This window comes from Leucoraja erinacea, chromosome 29 (genome assembly GCF_028641065.1).
Source record: "Leucoraja erinacea ecotype New England chromosome 29, Leri_hhj_1, whole genome shotgun sequence".
NCBI classification, from domain to species: Eukaryota; Metazoa; Chordata; class Chondrichthyes; order Rajiformes; family Rajidae; genus Leucoraja; species Leucoraja erinaceus.
The window spans coordinates 5,835,295-5,862,762 of record NC_073405.1 but is presented as its reverse complement, the minus strand read 5'-3'; the positions used below and the strand labels follow the sequence as shown (position 1 = coordinate 5,862,762).

The window sequence follows — 27,468 nt, the reverse complement described above, 5'->3', positions numbered from 1 at the left end:
TGGTATGAAATGTAAATTGTCCCTAGTCTGTGTCTGTGTGTTAATGTACGGGGATAGCAGGTCGGTGCTAACTCGGTGGGCCAAAAGGCCCGTTTCCTCACTGCATCTCTAAACTAAACTATCATCAGCACAATTGTCCAGTTAGTACAGAATATCCCACTGAGTCTACATGCAAGAGCCGCCATGTTAACAGAATGCACAGGGAGCCCATGTCAAGTGCATGGACATGATCACGCATTTTTACATACGTGTTTGTCCACAAACACGTGTGTGCCGAGGCTGTGCAGCAGAGCCTGGTTTAGTTATCTCGGACTTCACTATTGAACCAAGACCACACATTGCCAAATGCATGTCATAGCTGCAACCAACGCATGGTAAACAAATTCACACCCAGCCACCTTCCAATCTGCAAACCTAAAAATAAAACAGGTGGTAATGTGTGTTTTCAATTGCTGAATATTAAATGTTGTTATTGCATTATAAACTTCAACTTTACAGAGTTCTTATATTTATAATCAAAATAGTTCCCACAGCAGCCTAACAAAAATGTTAGATGTTGTCTGACAAGCTGAATGTATTCAGCAAAAATACAAATTGAATATAGCAGAGAGGAGACACGACCTCTGGTGAGACTTTGAGATAATTCATGTCCAATGAACTCCATGTCCCCAGACACCACATTTAGCGGAGGAAACAGGCCCTTCGGCCCACCGAGTCCGCACCGACCTGCTATCCCCGCACATTAACACTATCTTAAACACTACAGTGCCAGAGTAACTCAGTGGGTCAGGCAGCATCTCTGGAGAGAAGGAATGGGTGACGTTTTGGGTCGAGACCCTCCTTCAGACCAAGAGTCAGGGGGGGAGGGAGACAGAGATATGGAAGGGTGGGTGTGAAAACACAGATCAAAGCAGACGATAGTGAGGAAAGGTAGAATGGTTCGAGACCAGAAACGTCACCCATTCCTTCTCTCCAGAGAAGCTGCCTGACCCGCTGAGTTACTCCAGCATTTTGTGTCGATCTTGCAATGTAAACCAACATCTGCAGTTCCTTCCACCACATGTTTTTGCGAGCTAGTTTCATATGACTGTAGTACACCAGAGTAAAATGCAGAAGATCTCCTTCATTATATATTCAGGTAATATTAGGCACTTAGTTCAAAAATATTACAATATCTCAGACTAAAATTAAACAAACATTTTCGCAATGCATTTACAACACGACCACTGATTCACTGAGTTTGGTTCCCAACCTTCAATCACAACTCTTACACATCACTCTTTAAAAAAATCAACGGCATTCAACCAGATCCTGCACTGCGTATATCCCTGAATTCAATGTATCTTTCTCGTTACACTAAATTGAAACTGGGACTCAAAGCAGTAATTGGGTAATACATAGGTACACAAAAATGCCGGAGAAACTCAGCGGGTGCAGCAGCATCTATGGAGCGAAGGAGATAGGTAACAGTCTGAAGAAGGGTTTCGGCCCGAAACGTTACCTATCTCCCTCACTCCATAGATGCTGCTGCACCCGCTGAGTTTCTCCAGCATTTTTGTGTACCTTTGATTTTCCAGCAACTGCAGTTCCTTCTTGAACACTTTGGGTACTACATTATTGACTGAATGCCTTTCTTCCTTAAATAATTTTCCTTTGTACGGACATGTTTTGTTTTTTTTAAAGTAAGCTTTGTGAGAATTAAGCCTTCTCATTCCTGATTTAACTAATCTCTTCTAACAGACTTTGGACTTGATGTTTGGCCATTTTCGTTATTTTAGAAACCAAAGAGAAATTGCGACTATCAGTTGGATTCTTTCAATGTGTAGGAAGGAACTGCAGGTGCTTGTTTGAACCGACGATAGGCACAAAGTGCTGGAGTAACTCAGCGGGACAGGCAGCATTCTCTGGAGAGAAGGAGTAGGTAACATTTCGGGTCGAGACCCTTCTTCAGACTGAGAGTTGGGGGAGAGGGAGACAGTATGTATGCCTCCTTGTCACCATCCCCAAAGCTAAAGATGAAGCATTCTACATTTCCTTATCATTGTCTGCTTTGATCTGTGTTTTCACACCTTACCCTTTCATATCTCTATGTCTCCCTCGTCCCTTACTGTCTGAAGAAGGGTCTCGACCTTAAACGTCACCCATTCTTTCTCTCCAGAGACGCTGCCTGTCCCACTGAGTTACTTCAGCATTTTGTGTCTATCCTTGGTTTCTTTCAATGTTTTTTTCTTCGGGAACTCCTAGTTCCTCATCATCATTTCAGCTTGTCTTCAAGATCCACGATGACCCCTCCAGTTGCAACGAGGGGTCATCGACCTTACACATCAACTTTTCCATATTTTAGATGGGGTCTGACAAGCTGAATGTAGACTTCAGATTTCAAGCAGAATATTGCTTTTGCAGAAATAGCTGTCGGCTGCACCTCAAACTATTGATCAATGTGTATTTAAGACTTTTGTCCACGTATAGAGTCATAGAATCATGGAGTGATACAGCGTGGAAACAGGTCCTACGGCCCAACTTGCCTACACCGACCAACATGTTCCATTTACACTAGTCCCACAGGTCCCTGTCTAATTGCTTATTAAAAGTTGCGTTAGTCCCTGCCTCAACTACCTCCTCTGGCAACTCGTTCCATACACCCACCACCCTTTGTGTAGAAAAAGTTACCCCTCAGATTCCTATAACATCTTTCCCCCTTCACTTTGAACTTATGCCCTCCGGTTCTCGATTTCCCCCAATCTGGGCAAGAGACTCTGTACATCCACCCAATGTATTCCTCTCGTAATTTTATACACTTACGCACACACAAATATAATCGGCTAAGAGGAGCGCATGGTATTGGGGGTAGGGTACTGACATGGATAGAAAATTGGTTGGCAGACAGGAAACAAAAAGTAGGAATTAACAGGTCCCGTTCAGAATGGCAGGCAGTAACTAGTGGGGAAACCGCAAGGCTCGGTGCTGGGACAGCAGCTATTTACAATATACATTAATGATTTAGATAAAGGGATTAACAGTAATATTAGCAAATTTGCAAATGACACAAAAGCTGGGTGGCAGTGTGAACTGTGAGGAGGATGCTATGAGGATGCAGGGCGACTTGGGACAGGTTGGTTGAGTGGGCAGATACATGGCAGATGCAGTTTAATGTGGATAAATGTGAGGTTATCCACTTTGGTGGCAAGAACAGGAAGGCAGATTATTATCTGAATGGTGTCAAGTTAAGAAAAGGGGAAGTAAAACGAGATCTGGGTGTCCTAGTACATCAGTCACTGAAAGTAAGCATGCAGCTATAACAGGCAGTGGCGAAAGCTAATGGCTTGTTGGCCTTCATAACAAGAGGGGTTTGAGTATAGGAGCAAAAAGGTCCTTCTACAGTTGTGGTGAGTATTGTATGCAGTTTTGGTCCCCAAATTTGAGGAAGGACATTCTTGATATTGAGGGAGTGCAGCGTAGGTTCATGAAGTTAAATTCCCAGGATAGCTGGACTATAATATGTTGAAAGAATGGAGTGGCTGGGCTTGTATACACTGGAATTTGGCAGGATGAGAGTATATCTTACTGAAACATAAGATTATTAGGGGATTGGACACGCTAGAGGCAAGAAACGCGTTCCCAATGTTGGGGGAGTGCAGAATCAGGGGACACAGTTTAAGAATAAGGGGTAGGCCATTTAGAATGGAGATGAGGAAAAACTTTTTCACCCAGAGAGTTGTGAATTTGTGGAATTGGCTGCCTCAGAAGGCAGTGGAGGCTGATTCTCTGGATGCTTTCAAGAAAGAGTTAGATAGAGCTCTTAAAGATAGCGGAGTCAGCTGAAGGCAGGAACGGAGTGGTTGATCATTAATTGTGGATGATCAGCCATGATCACAGTGAATGGCAGTGCTGGCTCAAAGGGCAGAATGGCCTACTCCTGCACCAATTGTCTATTGCCTTTAAAAGCTTTCTCTGAGCACACACAATGACTATGCGGGAAGCAACAGATGCATTAAAAGGAACGTAATTGAACTTGGAACATGTGTAGCTAGGTTATTCATTGCGTTTACCGGCTGAGCCATTAGGCAAACTATTACTAATGTATGTCATAACTTCCTTATGCGTTTGATCAAAAGGAGAAACATCTTTCAATAAACAATCAGCTGACCAGTTATTTCTGGCCACTAATAGATTCACACTCATAAGAGGAGTAGCTGTTGTAGAAACATAGAAAATAGGTGCAAGATTAGGCCATTCGGCCCTTCAAGCCAGTACCGCCATTCAATATGATCATGGTTGATCGTCCAGAATCAGTACCGTTCCTGCTTTCTCCCCGTATCCCTTGATTCCATCAGGCAAAAGGGCTATATCTAACTCTCTCTTGAAAACATCCAGTGAATTGGCCTCCACTGCCTTCTGTGGCAGAGAATTCCACAGATTCACAACTCTCTGGGTGAAAACGTTTTTCCTCATCTCAGTCCTAAATGGCCGACCACTATACCTTAAACTGTGACCCCTGGTTCAGGACTCCCCCCAACATGGGGAACATTTTTCCTGCATCTAGCCTGTCCAATCATAGAGTCATAGAGTGATACAGCGTGGAAACAGGCCCTTCGGCCCAACTTGCCCACACCGGCCAACAATGTTCACAGCTGCACTAGTCCCACCTGCCTGCGCTTGGTCCATATTCTTCTGACCTGTCCTATCCATGTACCTGCCTAACTGTTTCTTAAACAATGGGATAGTCCCAGCCTCAACTACCTCCTCTGGCAGCTTGTTCCATACACCCACCACCCTTTGTGTGAAAAAGTTACCCCCTCGGATTCCTATTAAATCCTTGCCCCTTCACCTTGAACCTATGGTAGACAAAAATGCTGGAGAAACTCAGTGGGTGAGGCAGCATCTATGGAGCGAAGGAATAGGTGACGTTTTGGGTCGAGACCCTTCTTCAATCTGAATAGCAAAATGGCAAACTTCATGGCCAAAGCCTGTCAGAGGAGATTTGGTAAATCAGATACGAGGCTTAATTCTCACAAAGCTTGAACTTGATTAGAGCGGGTGTCAGGGGTTATGGGGCGAAGGCAGGAGAATGGGGTTGAGAGGGAAAGAAAGATCAGCCATGATTGAATGGCGGAGTAGACTTGATGGGCCGAATGGCCTAATTCAGTTCCGAGAACCTATGAACATTAGGAATGGAACGGAGACTACAAATTGTAATTAAAAAGCAACCTTTAGGATGGAGACAGAATACGTTAACCAAAACAGTCTCATTTGGGTGTGAACCCAGATTATTATGAGTTAGAGGTCCATGCCACACCCACCAAATCAGCCTAATGTAGTTAATTTGGAATCTTTGCAGTCACTGTAATCTCTTATTATCACCATCATCACATTTAGAAAATCCACCATCATATTTAGTAACCTGGATGTACTGACATGCACTAAATATACCTCGAGTTAATGTATTATTACTGCACATGGATTCCTGTCATTGAGTACAGCCCGACAGCGCCTGTCCCACTTGGCGTTTTTTTTCAGCGACTGCCGGCGTCATTGACTGACGCATCAGGTCACGGGAAAAAGTCGCGGCGTGACGACGTATTGACGCACGGTGTCTCCTCAAGGGTCGCAACATTTTTTTTGTCGCCGCTGGACTTTGACATGTCCAAAATCTTTTCCCAACCCTTGAAAACGTTACTTTTATAACAATCAAACAGGTTCGCTTCTTAATAAACAGACAACTCAAAATACGGTTGGTAGACCAGTTCAAAACGTTACTATTATCGGCCGATGGAAGTGGTAAGGACTTGATGAGCCCCCCTCCCCCCCCCCCCCCCACCTCCGAGTCAAGTGAGCAATTCTTTCACTTGGTCCAGGAATCCATAGTCGGGTTCCCCGTGACTTTTCAGTCTCCCTACCCTATCCTCATTTCTCCACCGAATTTTCCTTCATCCCCAATTTTATAACATAGTCCCTTGTCACAAAAAGGGGTCCCCGGGATAATTTTGTTTTGCGCTATATCTTCCACCACTTCGTTTTTTTTAAAACTCGTCATTTCATTTTGCGACCCAATCCTTTGCTTTTTTCCCTCTTTTCCGTGTGTCCACCAACTGCACCATTTTCCAACCTCTTTAACACTATTTCTGCCTTCTCACCCTGATATTATGCCGGCAGTCGCCAAAAAAAGAAATCGGCAAGTGGGACAGGCCTTTTACACCCTCACAAATAACGAAGTGATTTTTTTAATTAAATCCACCTGCAGTGGACATGCTGGAGAGTTAAGATCATTCTGCAATCCAAAACGTGAGAAGACAGGTGCCTCCAGAGGAAGACGCTATGGAATAAAGTACCCACTGCTGGGGAAATACAACATTTTATTTACATGGGGTGAATAGATAGGGTGGATGCACACAGTCTTTTTACCCAGAGTAGGAGCATCAAGAACCAGAGGACGAAGCTTTGAGGTGAGAGGGGAAAGGTCGTGGAATTCTCTGCCTCAGAGGGCAGTGGAGGCCAGTTCTCTGGATACTTCCAAGAGAGAGCTAGATAGGGTTCTTAAAGATAGCGGAGTCAGTGGATATGGGGAGAAGGCAGGAACAGGGTACTGATTGGGGATGATCAGCCATGATCACATTGGATGGCGGTGCTGGCTCGAAGGGCCGAATGGTCTACTCCTGCACCCATTGTCTATTGTTTGAGGGAATATGAGGTAGAGAAAAATGCTGGAGAAACTCAGCGGGAGTTTTAGTTATTTTGCCCATTATCTTCAAGGAACAAGGAATTGCAGGTGCTGGTTTAAAAAAAAGAAAAAGGGCACACAGTTCTAGAGTAACTTAGCGAGGAGGGGGGGGGGGGAGGTCAATCACATCCCTGGAGAACATGGATAGGTGGTACTTCAAGGCAGGACACCTCTGCAGGCCTTCATTACACATCCATTGGTTCTTGACCCCAATGCAAACAGCCTCTCCCCATCTGTTCACCAAACTATCAAATCTTCTCACCCCGACTTCCTCCCAAGGAGAACAACAGCAGCTTCCCAAGTTCACAAGTTCATATAAACTGAATTGTGAAATATGAAATGATTCATGTGGAATGAAAACACTCGCTGGCTGGCTAGCAATGTACCTCGCTACACGGGAGATTTGTATCTCCTATTTCCTTCGCTCCATAGATCCTGCCTCACCCGCCGAGTTTCTCCAGCATTTTTGTCTACTTTCATAAACCTTCGGAGCAGAATTAAGCCATTTGGCCCATCAAGTCTGCCCCGCCATTCAATCATGGCTGACCTATCTTCCCCTCTCAACCCCATTCTCCTGCCTTCTCCCCACAACCCTTGACACCCGTATTAATCAAACATCAAGTCTATCCATGTTTCTCATCTTTGGACCTATTAGAGTACATTTATTTTGTAACCCCTTTCAACTTTCACCCTTTTCCTAGAGGGCGCAGTCAGATGTGGGCGAACCAGTTTTTAAGAAAAGGTGTGTCTTGACTTCCTTGTTTTTGTTTTCATCTGCTTTTTATAAAGCCACTTCCTGATCCCACCCACCCCCCTCAGCTATGCCTGACTGCCTTCCCGATTAGATGTTACTGTTTGTACATCTCATTGTCACCTTCCCCTCAGCTGAGAATGATCCATTTTGCATTTTTCTTGTCCCCTTTGATCTCTCCTTTTCACACCTTACCCTTCCCTATCCGTCTCCCTCCTCCCCGACTCTCAGTCTGACGATGGGTCTCGACCCAAAACGTCACCCATCCCTTCTATCCAGGGATGCTGCCTGTCCCGCTGAGTCACTCCAGCTTTTTGTGTCAATACGTTGTTGTCAGACAGCATCTCTGGAGAAAAGGAATAGATGGAGTTTCAGGTCGAGACCTAGCTGGTGCACTCTTTAGAATGGTGTCCTCCAGTTTATATTGCTTCTTGTCATTCATCCCAGCAACACGTTTAATTTCTCAACATTAAACTTCATCAGCTATCTAAAGCTGGCACCCCCTGCCGCTATCATCTCATACCTTGCTCTAACAGGCATGATGAAGTGGAGTCCAGGCAGAGTAATGAAATTAATATTTTCAAACCCGATGACAATTCCATGCTGTACGACATCTTAAGTGTCAGCTGTAAACATGCACTTTCCAGCAGTGGACAATGAATGATAATCATAAGCAGGGCATATTCCTCATCAGATTTTATTCCCAATTCAATGAATAGACAATAGGTGCAGGAGTAGGCCATTCGGCCCTTCGAGCCAGCACCGCCATTCAATGTGATCATGGCTGATCATCCCCAATCAGTACCCCGTTCCTGCCCTCTCCCCATATCCCCCGACTCCACTATTTTTAAGAGCCCTATCTAGCTCTCTCTTGAAAGTATCCGAGAACCTGCCTCCACCGCCCTCCGAGGCAGAGAACTCCACACACTCACCACTCTCTGTGAGGAAAAAGTGTTTCCTCGTCTCCGTTCTAAATGACTTACTCCTTATTCTTAAACTGTGTGTGGTCCCTGGTTCTGGACACCCCCAACATCAGGAACATGTTTCCTGCCTCTAGCGTGTCCAAGCCCTTAACAATCTTATACGTTTCAATGAGACTGCCTCTCATCCTTCTAAACTCCAGAGTGTACAAGCCCAGCTGCTCCATTCTCTCAGCATATGACAGTCCCGCCATCCCGGGAATTAACCTTGTAAACCTACGCTGCACTCCCTCAATAGCAAGAATGTCCTTCCTCAAATGAATCACCCCCATTTCTCTCCAAACTACAATCAGTAGGTCCCCCCCCACTGCAGACTGGAACAAGGACCTCTATGCTTATTAAACTGCTGACTCAAACCTAGACTTACGTACCCAACCCTCATTTTAAAGGCCAGACATCAATTCCAACTTTACAATTAAGTCTTAATTTATCAGGCTGCATCCTAATTAACCCAACCACATAAATAGTCTGTTTAAAAAAATATATCATGGTTACACATATCATAAGAAACTTTTAAAAGATATATAGGCCAAAACTATTTTATGTTTGTGATACAAATATATTTTACACCTATAACCAAACGATATTAAATTTAAATTGCGTTTATATAACAATTGAATCGAGAGAATACAGATTTTGGTTATTTAAAAGGCAAACGACTCGTATTTATATGGATCTGTAAATGAAAACGAACGATATTAGTAACAACAGCAATATTCTGCACTATTACATGCGAGTTACGGCCGGAGTTGACAATAAGGTGCAAAGTAAGAATAATTGAATGCATATATATAGAATCGAGAGAATACAGATTTTGGTTATTTAAAAGACAAACGACTCGTATTTAACAGCCTGGAGCACAGGGAGCAGCAAGTGCCTGCGGCTGGAATAAAACCGAATGCAACATAATCTGTGAAGCAAACACAGCAGCATCGCTCGCCGGCGCTCCTGGCCTCTCCTATTTATAATGCATGGGTTCCCTACCGTCCCTATCACCCTTACCTCAAGGCTGCGAGCGGCGGGGATGTGCAGCTTGTTCAGCGGCTGCCTGTCGCTCCCTCCATGCCGAGATAAGCGCTGTCCTCCTTCTCCTCGCCTTCACCTCCGCTGCCACTGAACCGCTCCAGTGGCCGGATTGGACCCAGCCCGCTCTCCCTCCCTCCCTGCCTCCACCACTGGCTCACACACCCGTCAGTCACCGGAGACCAGGCAAACGCCCCATGACATAGACACATAGGTGTAGGAGATGGCCATTCGGCCCTTCGAGCCAGTACCGCCATTCATTGTGATCATGGCTGATCGTCCCCTATCAGTAACCCGTGCCTGCCTTCTCCCCATATCCCTTGACTCCACTAGCCCCTAGAGCTCTATCTAACTCTCTCTTCAATCCACCCACTGCCCTCTGTGGCAGGGAATTCCATAAATTCATAACTCTGGGTGAAAAAGTTTTTTCTCACCTCAGTCTTAAATGACCTCCCCTTTATTCTAAGACTGTATGGCCCCTGGTTCTGGACTCATCCAACATTGGGAACATTTTTCCTGCATCTAGCTTATCCAATCCTTTTATAATTTTATATGTTTCTATCAGATCCCCCCCCCCCCCCCCCCCCTCATCCTTCTAAACTCCAATGAATACAAGCCTAGTCTTTTTAATCTTTCCTTCTTATGACAGTCCCGCCATCCCAGCGATCAATCTCGCGAACCTGCGCTGCACTGCTTCAATCGCAAGGAGGTCCTTCCTCAAATTAGGAGACCAAAACTGCAAGCAATACTCGAGATGTGGTCTCACCAGAGCCCTTTCTCCAGCATTTTTGTGTACCTTTGCTCCATAGATGCTGCTGCGCCTGCTGAGTTTCTCCAGCACTTTTGTCTACCTTCGATTTTCCAGCATCTGCAGTTCCTTCTTGTACAAGACACGGCAGATGCAGGTTTACCAAGGAAAGGCATAAAATGCTGAATAACTAGGCGAAGTCGGGCAGCATCTCTGGAGAGAAGGAATGGGTGACGTTTCGGGTCGAGAGCCAACTTCAGTCTGAGCAAGGGTCTCGACCCAAAACATCACCCATTCCTCTCCAGAGGTGCTGCATGTCCTGCTGAGTTACTCCAGCATTTTGTGTCTATCCACTAGCAGGTTGTTTTTTTTACTCAGATTTACTCAGACTGTCAAATGAGGAAAGATTGAAAAGACTAGGCTTGTATTCACTGGAGTTTAGAAGGATGAGGGGGTATCTTATAGAAACATGTAAAATTATAAAAGGACTGGACAAGCTAGATGCAAAAAAAAATGTTCCCAATGTTGGGCGAGTCCAGAACCAGGGGCCGCAGTCCTAGAATAAAGGGGAGGCCATTTAAGACTGAGGTGAGAAAAAACGTTTTCACCAAGAGAGTTGTGAATTTATGGAATTCCCTGCCACAGAGGGCGGTGGAGGCCAAGTCACTGGATGGATTTAAGAGAGAGTTAGATAGAGCTCTAGGGACTAGTGGAGTCAAGGGATATGGGGGGCAGGCAGGCACGGGTTATTGATAGGGGACGATCAGCCATGATCACAATCAATGGCGGTGCTGGCTCAAAGGGCCAAATGGCCTCCTCCTGCACCTATTTTCTATGTTTCTATGTCTTTGTTTCTATTTCCAGTGTCTGCAGTCTCTTGTAATTCCAATTTGATGAGAGACATGGTTAGCTCCAGAGGCAAGTGGTACAGGTGAGCTGCTGACCCAAAGCAGGTCTTTACTGTAACTTAAGCTCTCAGTTTTTTCTTAATATCACAGAGAGTGATACAGCATGGAAACAGGCCCTTTGGCCCAACTTGCCCACACCGGCCAGCTACTCTAATCCCACCTGCCCGCCTTTGCTCCATATCCCTCCAAACCTGACCTATCCATGTACCTGTCTAACGGTTTCACATGGAGTGAATCAAATGTCTGAACGCACCCCATTGTGAAGCAGAGACCTCGGAGAAAACTGACAGAAATCCTACACTCTAAGTAGTGTCTCGGAAGGAACTGGAGATGCTGGATTACACTGAAGATAGGCACAAAATGCTAGAGTAACTCAGCGGGACAGGCAGCATCTCTGGATAGAAGGCATGGGTGGCGTTTTTATTGTCTCAACCTGAAGTGTCACCCATCCCTTCTATCCAGAGATGCTGCCTGTCCTGCTGAGTAATGCCTCTGTCCCACTTAGGAAACCTGAACGGAAACCTCTGGAGACTTTGCGCCCCACCCAAGGTTTCCGTGCGGTTCCCGGAGGTTGCAGGTGGTTGCAGGTAATGGAAGCAGGTAGTGGAAGCAGGTAGGGAGACTGACAAAAACCTCCAGGAACCTCCAGAGCTTAGTGCTACTCATGGGATAGGCTTCTGCACTCCACATTAATTCTCTGGCTTAAATATAAATGTGAAAGTGAGCAAGATGCTTGACCATAAGGTTATAGATTACAGTGGAATGCGATTTGAGTCATAGAGTCAAAGAGTCTGGAAACAGGCCCTTTGGCCAACTTGCCCATACTGACCAACATGCCCCATCTACACTAGTCCCACCTGCCTGTGTTTGACTCACACCCTTCTAAACATGCCCCATCCATGTACCTGTCTAAATGTGCTTAAATGTTATGATAGTACCTCAACTAACTCCTCTGGCAGCTTGTTCCATAGACCTACTTCCCTTTTTCCAAAAGTTTGGCCCTCAGGTTCCTATGAAATATTCCCCCTCTTAATCTAAACCTATGTACTCTGGTTCTCGATTTCACTACTCTGGGTAAAAGACTGTGTGTGTCTGCTTGATCTATTCCTCTCTTGGATGGCCTGCTCGATCTATTCTGCTTGATCTATTCCTCTTTTGGATGGCCTGTATCTCTTCCTGAACACTGGGTTATGAGCTGATTCAGCTGTTCTGAATCTCTCCCCTTTAAGCAATGATAGTGCCAGCCAACACAAGGCGATGTTTAATGTTTAATGTTTTATGTGTCATTCCTAACTTTCACTGTATGTCATGTTGTCACTGGCGCGCGGAGCACCAAGGCAAATTCCTTGTATGTGAATACTTGTCCAATAAACTTATTCATAAACAAGGAATTTAATTTCACAGCATTTCCATTTCACTGCACATCTTGTATGCTTATATGTGGCGAATAGACTTGACTTGACTTGACTTGACTTGGAATATGCTCAGTATTTAAATGAGACTTTATTCCACAAACACAGTGCAGTGATCACTCCTTACCAGTGCTGGTTTGGACAGATGCGTCTGCAATAGATGAGCTCAGTCGGTGGTTCAATCACCATCAAATTCAATCTGGGAGCAATAATGCTGTTCAGTACACAGCCATCTTGCCCAATGGTGATGCCATTGCGTTGGTTAATGTTATTTATTCGAGTCTCGGGGTTTAGTGCCATTTCCAAAGTATTGTTCAATGGTCAGGTAGTACTGATTGATCAGCTGCGGGGAGATACGTGGCGCAAACTACCTGCTTTTTATTGTCTAACACTAGAAACATTATGCTTTCTGGCCACAAAGTTGATGATTTCCAAGAGTAGTGTGTGCTGCCACCTCTGGTGGGATTGTGCTGGGCTGCAGGGCCAACCTGTGCTGGAGTCATCTGGAATATTAACTTTAAGGAACAACTCTGCCAATATGAATACACAGTGGCGCAGCGGTAGAGCTGCTGTATGACGCACCAGAGACCCGGGTTCGATCCTGACTACGGGCGCTGTCTGTACAGAGTTTGTACGTTCTCCCCGTGACCTGCGTGGGTTTACTCTGGGTGCTCTGGTTTCCTCCCACACTCCAAAGACATACAGGTTTATAGGCTAATTGGCTTGGAGAAATTGTATATTGTCCCCAATGTGTGTAGGACTAGTGTTCATGTGCGGGAATCGCTGGCGGGTGCAGACTCGGTGGGCCGAAGGGCATGTTTCCGTGCTGTGCCTCTTAAACGGATGCTAAAACTGGTGTCTAGACTCAGTGGACTGACTGGGCCTGTTTCCGCGCTGTATCTCGGAACTAAATTCCCGTGCTGTATCTCGGAACTAAATTAAACTAAACTAAACTAATGTCAGACTGTTGCTTGACGAGCCTGTTTTTAGAGATCTCTCCCAATTTAGACCTAAACCCAAAGATGACTGTGAGAAAGATTTCCCGGGTTGGCATGGTTCAGAATAACTTTGCCATTTCCAACTTCCAAAACAAAATTGTTCGTTTTTTTTGTGCTGTTGAATTCTTCTTGTGCTTCAGTATTGGCAGCCTTTCCTGCAATTGGGCAGTCACGGTGGCACAGCGGTAGAGTTGCCGCCTTATGCCCCTGTCCCACTTAGCAAACCTGAACGGAAACCTCTGGAGACTTTACGCCCCACCCAAGGTTTCCGTGAGGTTCCCGGAGGTTTTTGTCAGTCTCCCTCCCTGCTTCCACTACCTGCAACCTCCGGCAACCACCTGCAACCTCCGGGAACCGCACGGAAACCTTGGGTGGGGCGCAAAGTCTCCACAGGTTTCCGTTCAGGTTTCCTAAGTGGGACAGGGGCATTTTTTACAGCAAAATGCAGCACCAGAGACCTGGGTTCAATCACGACTACGGGTGCTGTCTATACGGAGTTTGCACGTTCTCCCCGTGATCAGCGTGGGTTTTCTCCGAGATCTTCGGTTTCCTCCCACACTCCAAAGACGTAGAGGTTTGTAGGTTAATTGGCTTGATTAGTTGGCTGGTTAAAAATGTAAAATTGTCCAAGTTGGCGACATGCAGAGTACTGCCCTGCCGACTACAACATTCAGAAGGTTCAGAAGAAGGATTTTAAAGTATGCTCGTATGTTTGAAAGGGCAGTTAAGCGTCAGTGGGTCTGGAGTCAAATATAGGCCAGACTAGAGGGCAGGAAATTTTCATCCCTGAGAGACATTGGTAAAATTATTTATGTTTTTATAACAACCCTGTAATTCCATGATTAGCATTACTGAGAGTCGCTTTTTGTGAACTCACAATTATTTAACATTTAAGTTTCCCTGCTCCGACAAGGAGATTTGTATGTATGTCTGCAGATTTCTCTATTAGGTTACTCCTCCAGACGTTTTATTACTAGACAAGTATATTGAGCACATAACGCATCCATCTCATCTTCAGATGAATGACCAGGAGCCTGGAATGCACCTCTACCCTATTGCGGACATTGGACTTGGTCTCTGGAACTGATGTGCTACAATGCTGAGAACGGTATTCTACACCCTGTATCTACCCCTCTCGCTCCATCTATTGTACTTGAGTTTGACTTGATTAGACCTATGTAGGGTATATCCGATCTGTGTTGCTAGCACACAACACAAAGTTTTTCACTGCAACTTAGTACATGTGACAATAATAAACCTGAACCTAAAATATAAACTCTATTTCTCTGTACACGGGTGCTGCCTGACCTGTTGGGTATTTCATCTTTTATTTATATTCTCACAGAAAGGAAACTGTTCAGCCCATGTATCCATGTTGGATCCTAGGACAGCGAGCCCGTCAGTCCTGCCCCCTGCACCTCCTCTCCCACATGTTTTATTTTGGCCATTAACCTGTAATAAGGGTTAAGGGCCTGTCCCACGGGCATGCGACCTGCACGCGGCAAGCGCGACCACACCGGAAGCGGGGGCCGCGCGGAAGTCGAGTGAGTGACGTGAAGTTTGAGCGAAGTCCGCGGGAAGTTCGCGCGTGACGTGCGGCGTGAAGACGTGCGTTCAGCGTCGAGACGCTGCGTATGCCCGTCGATCTTTCAATCCATTGTGCCTGTGCTAACCTGAGAAGAAGGCTCCCAACCGACGTAAGCTAGACACAAAATGCTGGAGTAACTCAGCGGGTCAGGCAGCGTCTCTGGAGGCAAAAGACAAATAACTTTTCAGATCGCAACCCGAAACGTCACCCATCCTTTTTCTCCAGACTGACTCACTGATTTACTCCAACACTTTGTGTCTATCTTTGGTATAGACCAGCATCTGCAGTTCTTTGCGCAGGAAGGAAGACACAAAACTCAGGAGTAGCTCAGCGGGAGAAAAGGAACCGGTGATGTGTCCGGTTGGGACCTTGTCGACCCGAAAAGTCACCTGTTCCTTTTCTCCAGAGACGCCGCCTGGCCCGCTGAGTTACTCCAGCTCTTTGTGTCTAACTGCAGTTCTTTATTTCTATTGGAGCTAAACCCATCTCCCTGCATTTAGGCCACGGCATATCATATCAAATGCTCATCCACTTTTTAAATATTCTACAGGTTCTCACCCCTCCCAACAGACCAGGCAAAGAGTTTCAGTTTCAAGGCATTCACTGGATGAAAAGGTTTATTGCCTTCCTGTTAATCCTTGGCAGGTTATCTGATATCAATGGTTCCCTTGTGAGTGACTTATTTGTTAATTGAAGAAAAGTCCTCCCTAAACGCCCTACCCCAGACTCGCACCATATTTTAGAAATAATTGACACTAATTAACACATTGTTGTTCCCCGGATTTTTGTTCTATTGTTCATAAATTCATAAGTTATAGGGGCAGAATTAGGCCATTCAGCCCGTCAGGTCTGCTCCACCATTCAATCATGGCCGATCTATCTTCCCCTCTCAACCCCTTTCTCCCGCCTTCTCCCCCTTGGCCCCTGACACCCGTACCAATCAAGAATCTGTCCATCTCCACCTTTCAAATATCCATTGACTTGGCCTCCGCTGCCTTCTGTGGCAAAGAACTCCACACAAAAGCAATGAGCTTTTCCTAGGTACACAAAAATGCTGGAGAAACTCAGCGGGTGCAGCAGCATCTATGGAGCGAAGGAAATAGGCAACCTTTCGGGCCGAAACCCTTCTTCAAACTGATGGGGGGTGGGGGGCGGGGAGAAGAAAGAAAAAGGAGGAGGAGGAGCCCGAGGGCTGGGGAAGGGGAGGAGACAGCAAGGGCTAACAAAATTGGGAGAATTCAATGTTCATGCTCCCAGGATGCAGACTCCCCAAGCAGAATATGAGGTGCTGTTCCTCCAATTTCCGGTGTTGCTCGCTCTGGCCATGGAGGAGACCCAGGACAGAGAGGTCGGATACGGAGTGGGAGGGGGAGTTGAAGTGCTGAGCCACCGGGAGGTCAGGTTGGTTATTGTGGACCGAGCGGAGGTGTTCGGCGAAACGACCGCCAAACCTCCGCTTGGTCTCACCGATGTAGTACTGTCCCTAATATTCCCTATGATTACTCCTACACCATAACTGAAGACGTTACGGGTGAGCTTTTGTGTGCAGATCGTGTCTTAACGCAGCCTGTCCCGCTGAGTTACTCCAGCATTTTGTGTCTATTTTCGGGTCTGGAGTTACTCCAACACGTTGTGTCTCTCTAACAGTAACGTGGCCTTCCCACAGTCTCATATGCCACGGTTAACATAGAAACATAGAAACATAGAAAATAGGTGCAGGAGTAGGCCATTCGGCCCTTCGAGCCTGCACCGCCATTCAATATGATCATGGCTGATCATCCAACTCAGTATCTCATCCCTGCCTTCTCTCCATACCCCCTGATCCCTTTACCCACAAGGGCCACATCTAACTCCCTCTTAAATATAGCCAATGAACTGTGACCTCAACTACCTTCTGTGGCAGAGACTTTCACAGATTCACCACTCTCTGTGTAAAAAATGATTTTCTCATCTCGGTCCTAAAAACTTCCCTCTTATCCTTAAACTGTGACCCCCTAGTTCTGGACTTCCCCAACATCAGGAATAATCTTCCTGCATCTGGTCTGTCGAACCCCTTAAGAATTTTGTAAGTTTCTATAAGATCCCCCCTCAATCTTCTAAATTCTAGCGAGTACAAGCCAAGTCTATCCAGTCTTTCTTCATATGAAAGTCCTGACATCCCAGGAATCAGTCTGGTGAACCTTCTCCGTAACCTTCAATAGCCTTGATTCCCCAGAAGATCATTTCCAACTGAACTACTCAAGCATTAAAACATTGATGCTCTGGTGCTTATAAGTGGTAGGTTTTTGCAGAGTAGCTGCGGTGAGCCTGAGCTGCCACCTTGCACTGTCATCAATAGAAACATGGCAAAGCCTGTACTCAACCATCCCCATTCACTCCCTGTCATTCCTCCTCTTCACTGGAGTCTGAACATGAATCCTGTTGCTTCATTTCTGCACGGTGAAATTACTGAAGCCACCCGTGAGTGTTGGGACCCACCCCACCATAATGAGTGTGTGGACACGCATGCTAGGGGTATGTGCTGTTTCCTGCATGTTATGACTTTGTTGCTTCAGGCAGCAATAATTCAGTCAATAGACAATAGACAATAGACGCAGGATTAGACCATTCGGCCCTTCGAGCCAGCACCGCCATTCAATGTGATCATGGCTGATCATCCCCAATCAGTACCCCGTTCCTGCCTTCTCCCCATATCCCCTGACTCCGCTATCTTTAAGAGCCCTATCTAGCTCTCTCTTGAAAGCATCCAGAGAACCTGCCTCCACTGCCCTCCGAGGCAGAGAATTCCACAGACTCACAACTCTCTGTGAGAAAAAGTGTTTCCTCGTCTCCGTTCTAAATGGCTTACCCCTTATTCTTAAACTGTGGCCCCTGGTTCTGGACTCCTCCCTTAAGTCCTCTTTTACTAGTGCAACAGCAATGCCCCTGTGAGCTCCAGGCTCACGAGAATGGCAGAACGTGTAGAGTATTACGTGGGAAACAGAGTGTTCTGAAAGGCGATTGTAATTTATGGAAGATTCTACTCAGCCCGCACACAATGATACAAACATGACCAAATATGGTGTAGGAAGGAACTGCAGATGCTGGGTTAAACCGAAGATAGACTCAAAAAGCTGGGGGTGCCTCAGCAGGTCAGACAGCATCTCTGGAGAAAAGGGATAGGTGACATTTCGGGGCGAGACCCTCCTTCAGACTAAAGAAGGGTCTGGACCCTACACGTCACCTATTTCCCTTCTCCAGAGATGCTGAGTTACTCCAGCTTTTTGTGTCTATGTTACACAATATTAATTAATTACATAAACACTAAAACTCCAAAAATGCACAATCCTGTTGTTTGGAATTCTGTGTAGTTTGACACACGGCTCAACTGGTTTTGTTTCCACGCCTTCCTTTAAACCCACCCTCTCACATTCCGTATAAACTCTCAGTATCCTGTTTTCTGTGCTCCTTCTAAATTCGCCCTGTTTAATGGAAAATGTGTTACATTGCGGTGTAACACCTGAAAAAATTAATTAGTTGAGATGGTGGCGGAGGCCCTCGCCTCCATCATTAGAGAAACCCTCGCTCTTCATATGAACATGGGACAGGTACATGGTAGTGCTCACGTGTGCCTCGTGAATAATAGCAGCCGTCCGAAACACTGCTACAAGGAGAGCTGCCCCTTATCTCTGTGGAACTCATCACGCACACTGACTGCATTCACCGCCTGCTTTTGTGCTGTATAACTAAATACAACGCTTGGAGTTTGCAGATTCCAATTCTTAGTCAGTTACAAGAAAGATGAGGTGCCATTTTGGGTCAAAAACATTCTTCAGATTGAAGAAGGGTTTCGGACCAAGTCGTCACCCATTCCTTTCCTCCAGAGATGCTGCCTGTCCCGTTGAGTTTGTGGCTATCTTCGGTGTAAACCAGCATCTGCTATTCCTTCCTACACACTAGATATATCACCCCTCCACTTCAGTCTCTTAAATATGAAGTCCTTTAAATACCTCGTGAAACACTCTCCTGTTCCCTTCCCCAGTTCCAAAGAGCTTTCTACCAGTTATGTCCCCTGTGGCATAATTTTCACAAATTCTGATTGATATTACTTCCAATTCTGGCGTGCTGAGTTTTTTTTTAATCAACTTGTAGCACCCTTATGCCCCTGTCCCACTTAGGAAACCTGAACGGAAACCTCTGGAGACTTTGCGCCCCACCCAAGTTTTCCGTGCGGTTCCCAGAGGTTGCAGGTGGTTGCCGGAGGTTGCAGGTAGTGGAAGCAGGTAGGGAGACTGACAAAAACCTCCGGGAACCCTTTGGGAACCGCACGGAAACCTTGGGTGGGGCGCAAAGTCTCCAGAGGTTTCCGTTCAGGTTTCCTAAGTGGGACAGAGGCTTTACCTACCCTGGAACTTAAAAACAAATGAACTTGAACTTAAAAGTTTTTCAATAGTTTTAATACGTTTTAGTTAGTGTTACTTTTGAATTGTTTCCGGAGTGTGGGAGGAAACCGGAGCTCCTGGAGAAAACCCACACGGTCACGGGGAGAACGTACAAACTCCGTACAGACAGCACCCCTAGTCGGGATCGAACCCGGGTCTCCGGCGCTGTGAGGCAGCGACTCTACCGCTGCACCACCGTGGTACCCAGGTGCAAGATCTGAAATATGTTGTCCAAAGCAAAGCAAAGAGAGTCTGCACAGTTAATTATGTTATTTACGAGGTTTCTTTTTGTTTTTCATGCTTAATAGCAGGTTATAATATGTGTAAAGTTGGTAGTTAGCAATAATTGCTGTTTAAAGGTTGTACTATTTTAGGATTGCTTCACGGTGATTAATGGCTATGGGTTGTTTTTTTTTGCAACAGCGTTTGTTGTGGAAATTTCCAGAATCTGTCTGCTTCAGTGCAACAGAGTCAGGGAAAAAATGCCTCCCGCTAAATGTCATATTTCATTGTACTCTCGTTTCATACAAAAACAGAAAATGCTGGCAGTACTCAGCAGACCAGGCAACGTCTGTGGAGAGAGAAACAGTAGACGTTTCAGCTGTGGAGTGAAGTTTCAGTCATCGGAACTGAGAAATTTGGAATTGGGACATGGGTTTAAGGTGGAGGGGAAAAGATTGAACAGGCATCTGAGGGGCAGCTTTTTCACACAATGGGCGGTGGGTGTATGGAGCAAGCTGCCAGAGGAGGTAGTCGATGCAGGGACCATACCAACGTTTAAGAAACAGTTGGACGGGTATATGGACAGGACAGGTTTGGAGGGATATGGACCAAACGCGGGCAGGTGGGACTAGTGTAGCTGGGACATGTTGGCCGGTATGGGCGACATGTTGGCCGGTATGGGCGAGTTGGGCTGAAGGGCGTGTTTCCAAGCTGTATCACTCTATGACTCTTGGTGGGATGAGGAATGGGGGGCATCACATACGTGTTTCATGCCAGTAAATGTATGTGCTGTTCTGTATTATCCTGGGGAATTTTGGGAAATATACACCTTCTGAGAAGTGGCAGGCCTGGTTGTGACTGAGGAACTATGCTGAGGAACTATGCTGCATGGGTTAAAGCAGGGGCCGGCAGCCTACGGCCCCGGGCCTAATGCGGCCCGTAACCTGACATCATCCGGCCCACAGGTGGATTTTTTTCCCCGTAATCATCCGGCCCGCCTAGCGCCGAGTGCCAACCATATCGCATCCTGCGCAAAGCCGCCTTCTGTGAACGCGTTTAAGAAAGAACTGCAGGTGCTGGAAAATTCGAAGGTAGACAAAAATGCTGGAGAAACTCAGCGGGTGGGACATGCAAGGATTGTATGAGGCTGCCTCACCCGCTGAGTTTCTCCAGCATTTTTGTCTAGCTTCTGTGAACACGTGATTTGATGCCCGCCACCCGGGGCGGGATCCATGTGTACACGTGATAGATGTGGCCCGCCATCCGCTCACAGACACGGGTCCCGGCCCCTATGCAGAACAAGGTTGCCCACCCCTGGGTTAAAGGGTACGAGCTACAAAGAGAGATTAGACAGAACTTTATTCCCAGGGGGAAAAGTCAAAGACTAGAGTCGTAGCTTTAAGGTGAGAGGAGCAACTATTAAAAAAGCTGAAGGGCAAGTTTTTAACATTGAGAGTGGTGGGTGCTTGGAATGGCGGTCACGGTGGGGCAGCGGTAGAGTTGCTGCCTTACAGCGAATGCCGCGCTGGAGACCCGGGTTCGATCCCAACTGCGGGCGCTGTCTGTACGGAGTTTGCACGTTCTCCCCGTGACCTGCGTGGGTTTTCTCCGAGATCTTTGGTTTCCTCGCACACTCCAAAGACGTGCAGGTTTGTAGGTTAGTTGGCTTGGTGTAAATGTAAAAAAAATGTCCCTAGTGGGTGTAGGGTAGTGCTAATGTGTGGGGATCGCTGGTCGGCGCGGAGCCGGTGGGCCGAAGGGCCCGTTTCCGTGCTGTATCTCTAAACTAGAATGTGCTGCCAGGGATAGGGGTGAAGGCAGATACGAGTGGAAATGGAGAGGCTTTTGGGTTGGCACATGGACATGTAGAGAATGGAGTGGGGTGGATAAAGTTAGAGGAGATTAGTTTAACTTGGCATCATGAGCGATGCGGACCTTGTGGGCCAACGGGCGCGTTGCTCTGTTGTGCTGTTCGATGTTCTGTAAACGAGCAGAGATGGTTCACTGGACGTGCAAGTCATTGTTATAAAAGATGTGCAGGAAGATCGTTCCCGATGTTGGGGGAAGTCCAGAACAAGGGGTCACAGTTTAAGGATAAGGGGGAAATCTTAGGCCCGAGATGAGGAAAACATTTTTCACACAGAGAGTGGTGAATCTCTGGAATTCTCTGCCACAGAAGTTAGTTGTGGCCAGTTCATTGGCTATATTTAAGAGGGAGTTAGATGTGGCCCTTGTGGCTAATGGGATCAGGGGGTATGGAGAGAAGGCAGGTACAGGATACTGAGTTGGATGATCAGCCATGATCATATTGAATGGCGGTGCAGACTCGAAGGGCCGAATGGCCTACTCCTGCACCTATTTTCTATGTTCCTATGTTTCTATGTTGCAGCAATGGGTGGAGCGTTACCACTTGGCGATTGTTTCGGCGACTGCCGGCCTCATATCGGTGTCGCCAAAAGATTTTGAACATTTCAAAATCTAGCGACATTCTTGCTATTGAGGGAGTGCAGCGTAGGTTCACCAGGTTAATTCCCGGGATGGCGGGACTGTCATATGGTGAGAGAATGGAGCAGCTGGGCTTGTACACTCTGGAGTTTAGAAGGATGAGAGGAGATCTCATTGAAACATATAAGATTGTTAAGGGCTTGGACACGCTAGAGGCAGGAAACATGTTCCCGATGTTGGGGGAGTCCAGAACCAGGGGCCACACAGTTTAAGAATAAGGAGTAAGCCATTTAGAATGGACGAGGAAACATTTTTTCTCACAGAGAGTTGTGAGTCTGTGGAATTCTCTGCCTCAGAGGGCGGTGGAGGCGGGTTCTCTGGATGCTTTCAAGAGAGAGCTAGATAGGGCTCTTAAAGATAGCGGAGTCAGGGGATATGGGGAGAAGGCAGGAACGGGGTACTGATTGGGGATGATCAGCCATGATCACATTGAATGGCAGTGCTGGCTTGAAGGGCCGAATGGCCTACTCCTGCGCCTATTGTCTATTGTCTATTGACATTTGAAAAAACACTGCGGGTCATAGGTCATCACACTGCGTCACGCCGCAAGATTTTTGCTGACCTGGTACGTTAGTCAATGATGCCGGCAGTCGCTGAAAAAATTACCAAGTGGGACAGGCCCTTTATGCAATCCTTTCATTCAGATTCATTAAACACAACCACAAGATGGTGCTGAAACCAAAGACTGGATATTTCTAAGGATTATATATATATATATATATAAAAGGATATTTTTAAAGCAGAGATAGATTCTTGATTAGTACGGGTGTTAGGGGTTACGGGGAGAAGGCAGGAGAATGGGGTTAGGAGGGAGAGATAGATCAGCCCTGATTGAATGGCGGAGGAGACTTGATGGGCCGAATGGACTAATTCTATTCCTATTATTGTATTGTATTGTATTGTATTCAAATTTATTGTCATTGTCTCAATTTGAGACAACGAAATGAATTTCAATTACAGGCAGTATCATAAAAAAATAAATTTTTAAAAATAAAATAAATCATAAAAAAATTACTTATGATTTATGACTATCAGTGCTTTGACTCCTGAGGGACCTGCGTGGGTTTTTCTCCCAGATCTTCGGTGTCCTCCCAAATTCCAAAGACGTACAGGTTTGCAGGCTAATTGGCTTGGTAAATGTAAAAATTGTCCCGTATAAAATTGTCCAACTTCCAATATAGTCCCTGGTGGACTCTTCAGAAGGCACACGCTACAAGGTGCCCGCAGTCAGGAGTGAATTCGGGTCTCTGAGGCTGCACCACCGTGCCGCCCCTTTGTACAGGTCCGATGGTTCATTTACCTGTGTTCACCCATGGGGAGGAGACGAGCACGGCCTGTGGACCTGTTGGCCACAAGAGCTCATACCTTCCTCGGGAGGGATCACCCAACCCACTCGCCAAGGGACGAGTAGCCTTCACTTACTTTCAGACATTGTTACATTCCATAAGAACACAAGATTAAACTTGGAGTGGCCAGTGATTGCAGTATTGGCCTGGTACCGTGGGATAAGCAGTGACAAACCGGAGTGCATAGCTGGGTCAATGGGGGTAATTTTCCAAAGGACACTGCGACCGGACTTTAAAAAATAATGTTCCCCAGGGGTCTCATACATTTTTGTTCAATATGTATCCATGATTTTGGATAGCCAGCGCTATAGGAAGGATGTCATTAAGTTGGAAAGAGTGCTGCGAAGTTAAAACAAAGCAACTCAGGTGCAATCTTCACTCATCATCATCATTCCCCTCCCCCTCCTCCTCCCCCTCCTCCCCTCCCCCCTCCCCCTCCCCCTCCCCCTCCCCCTCCTCCTCCCCCTCCCCCTCCTCCTCCTCCTCCCCCTCCCCCTCCCCCTCCCCCCCCCCTCCCCCTCTTCTCCCCCCCCTCCTCCCATTCCTCCCCCCCCCCTTCTTTCCTCCACCATCCCTCCTCCTCCCCCTCCCCCCTCCCCCTCCTCCTCCCCCTCTCTCCCCCCTCCTCCCCTCCCCCCCCCCCCCCCCTCCCCCTCCCCCTCCCCCCCTCCCCCTCCCCCTCCCCCCTCCTCCCCCTCCCCCCTCCCCCCCCTCCCCCCCCCCCCCCTCCCCCCCCCCCTCCCCCCCCCCCCCCCCTCCCCCCCCCCGCCCCCCCCCCCCCGCCGGCCCTCCCCCCCCTCCTCCCTCCTCCCCCTCCTCCCCCTCCTCCTCCTCCTCCCCCTCCCCCTCCCCCTCCTCCCCCTCCTCCCCCTCCCCCATCCCCTCCTCCTCCCCCTTGCAGTACCTCATATTTCGCTTGGGTAGTTTACACCCCAGCAGTATGAACATTGACTTCTCCAGTTTCAGGTAGTCCCTGCTTTCTCCCTCCTTCCCCTCCCCTTCCCAGCTCTCCCATAGCCCACTGTCTCCGCCTCTTCCTTTCTTTCTTCCCGCCCACCCCACCCCACATCAGTCTGAAGAAGGATCTCGACCCGAAACGTCACCTATTCCTTCGCTCCATAGATGCTGCCTCACCCGCTGAGTTCCTCCAGCGTTTTTGTCTATCTTCGATTTCTCCAGCATCTGCAGTTCCTCCTTAAACAAATCATCGCTGAAAACATCGAAGGTCACGGTGCGTTACAATGCCGTGTACGACACTATGATCGCAACTTCTACTGAAGTGTGGATGGCCGTCGGCTCGCTAGGAGCTCATCCGCCCTTTGACAGGTCTTGTTCGTGGTCCTGCTGAGGGTCCACAGCCCCCTCCTCACCTGGCAAAGCAGGTAGTACGGGATTACATGGTACCCGTGGCAGTGGGAACTCCCCCCGACCTGGCCTGATCTTACACCAAAGATTGTTACAAAATGCTGGAGCAACTCAGCGGGTCAGGCACCATTAGTGGAGAAAAAGGATGGGTGACGTTTTGGGTTGGGACCCTTGCTCTGACATAGCTTCTTCAGAGCTTTATGAGGATCTTGTCGGGACTTGAGGGGCTGAGCTGTAGAGAGAGGTTGGTCAGGGTAGGACGTCATTTCTTGGAGTGCAGGAGGCGTAGAAGTGATCTTGTAGAGGTGTATAAAATCATGAGGGGAATCGATAGTGAATGCACGGAATCTTTTACCCTGAGTAGAGAAATCAGAAACAAGAGGATGGAGCTTTAAGGTGAGAGGGGCAAAATATAACACAAAGTCGAGGGGCAGCCTTTTCAATAGACAATAGGTGCAGGAGTAGGCCATTCGGCCCTTCGAGCCAGCACCGCCATTCAATGTGATCATGGCTGATCATCCCCAATCAGTACCCTGTTCCTGCCTTCTCCCCATATCCCCTGACTCCGCTATCTTTAAGAGTCCTATCTAGCTCTCTCTTGAAAGTATCCAGAGAAACGGCCTCCGCCGCCCTCTGAGGCAGAGAATTCCACAGACTCACCACTCTCTGTGAGAAAAAGTGTTTCCTCATCTCCGTTCTAAATGGCTTACCCCTTATTCTTAAACTGTGTGTGTGTGGCCCCTGGTTCTGGACTCCCCCAACATCGGGAACATGTTTCCTGCCTCTAGCGTGTCCAAACCCTTAACAACCTTATGTTTCAATAAGATCCCCTCTCATCCTACTAAACTCCAGAGTGTACAAGTCCAGCCGCTCCATTCTCTCAGCATATGACAGTCCCGCCATCCCGGGAATTAACCTGGTGAACCTACGCTTCACTGACGTGTGGGTTTCCAGTTAATTGGCTTCTGTAAATTGTCCCTGAGTGGGCAGGGTAGAACTAATGTACGGGTGACTGTCGGTCGGCATGGGCCACAGGGCCTGTTTTCCTGCCGTATCTCTAAACTAAACTCAACTAAACAACAGGACATGAACTGGAAAATGGAAGATGAGCAGGTTCTGGGATAAGTTTAAGAAAGAACTTATCCCAGTTGGAATGTTGGAAAAATCGAAGGTAGACAAAAATGCTGGAGAAACTCAGCTGGTGAGGCAGCGTCTATGGAGCGGAGTGAATAGGTGACGTTTTGGGTCGAAACGCTTCTTCAGACCCTTCAAGATGACGACAGCATGAGCTACTTTCAGTTCTTGTTGCATCTACTTCACTCAGTCAATAGGGTAATACCCCCGGTCATTTATTCCACAATTGCCTTCCTCATTCTCGACTCGTATTTCCACAGATGCGACCAATTTGATCAGAGCTTTATTTCCGTCTACTTTGTCTCAAAGTCTCAGAAGCAATAACCTTACCAACGTCATGTTTCCTCATTTCCAAATAGCTTCCTTATTCTTGTTCCTTCATTCACGACTGAGTATCGCGAGTTGACCTCTGGCCTTTCTTGTTCTCCTCTCACGATGAGTGTAACACAGACCACCCTCGACTGCTTGATGGATATGAAACATTATCGAGGGTTGAAAGCGTTCAGTCAGGCAAATAAACTCACCCTAACTTATGGAAAGGCCATTCATAAGATTCTTTCCTTCTGTTACCAGGCATCCATAAGCTGGGGCCCGGTCCCATTCACCTCGGCCCCATTATAGACATACGGAACTGATCCACTACAAGCCCAACAATACTGAGATCAATAATCTGCACTCTGCATCTTTGTTACAATACAACACAATTCAATACCATTTATTGTCATTTGAACCTCAAATGAAGTTCAAACAAAATTTGGTTTCTGCAGTCATACAACAAGAAAAAAAAGAAGGAAAAAAAACTACGACACACAATTAACACAAATATCCAACACAGTGAATCTCCTCCTCACTGTGATGGAAGGCAAAGTCGTTGTCTCTCCCCTGTTTTCCATTCTTCTCCCGATGTTAAAGCCCCCGGCAGGCGATGGCAAGTGCCGTTAAGGCCACGCGTGCGATGTAAGGCCCTGCTCCGGGTCTTGACGTTGTACATGAGTTTGAACCACATGTGTATACAGAGATTTAAAGTAGCTTATAATGATGCCATGAGAATATTACTTCTTCTTGCGTGTGGCGTGCACAGCCTAAAGTTGTAGGACAACTTGTTCTATTTGATCTTATATGATTGTGCACGGCAGGTTGATTGCATTCGTCGAAACAGGGCGGACCATGTGAAGGTTGCAATCTTCCCACCCCAGAATATTACTTAAGGGACCAAGATGGTCCTTTCGTGCAAGTGAAAAGTGTGTGGCTGCAGGAGTCAATACGTTTTTTTTTTCTCTCATCTTTCACAATTCACATTGTTATTATTATTTTTATTTAATTTATTTTTTTAATTAGAATTTATTAGT

General features: G+C 46.9%; 1 protein-coding gene across 1 annotated transcript in view; it reads right to left on the bottom strand.

The window, feature by feature from the left end:
• The window catches only part of LOC129711062 (phospholipid-transporting ATPase ABCA1-like), a 136,899-nt gene extending 127,322 nt beyond the window's left edge, over positions 1-9,577 (bottom strand). The window contains exon 1 of the mRNA XM_055658424.1: positions 9,452-9,577. The gene's annotated coding sequence lies outside the window, so the exon portion shown is untranslated. The remainder of the gene's footprint in view (positions 1-9,451) is intronic.
• Between the last annotated feature and the right edge of the window lie 17,891 nt (positions 9,578-27,468).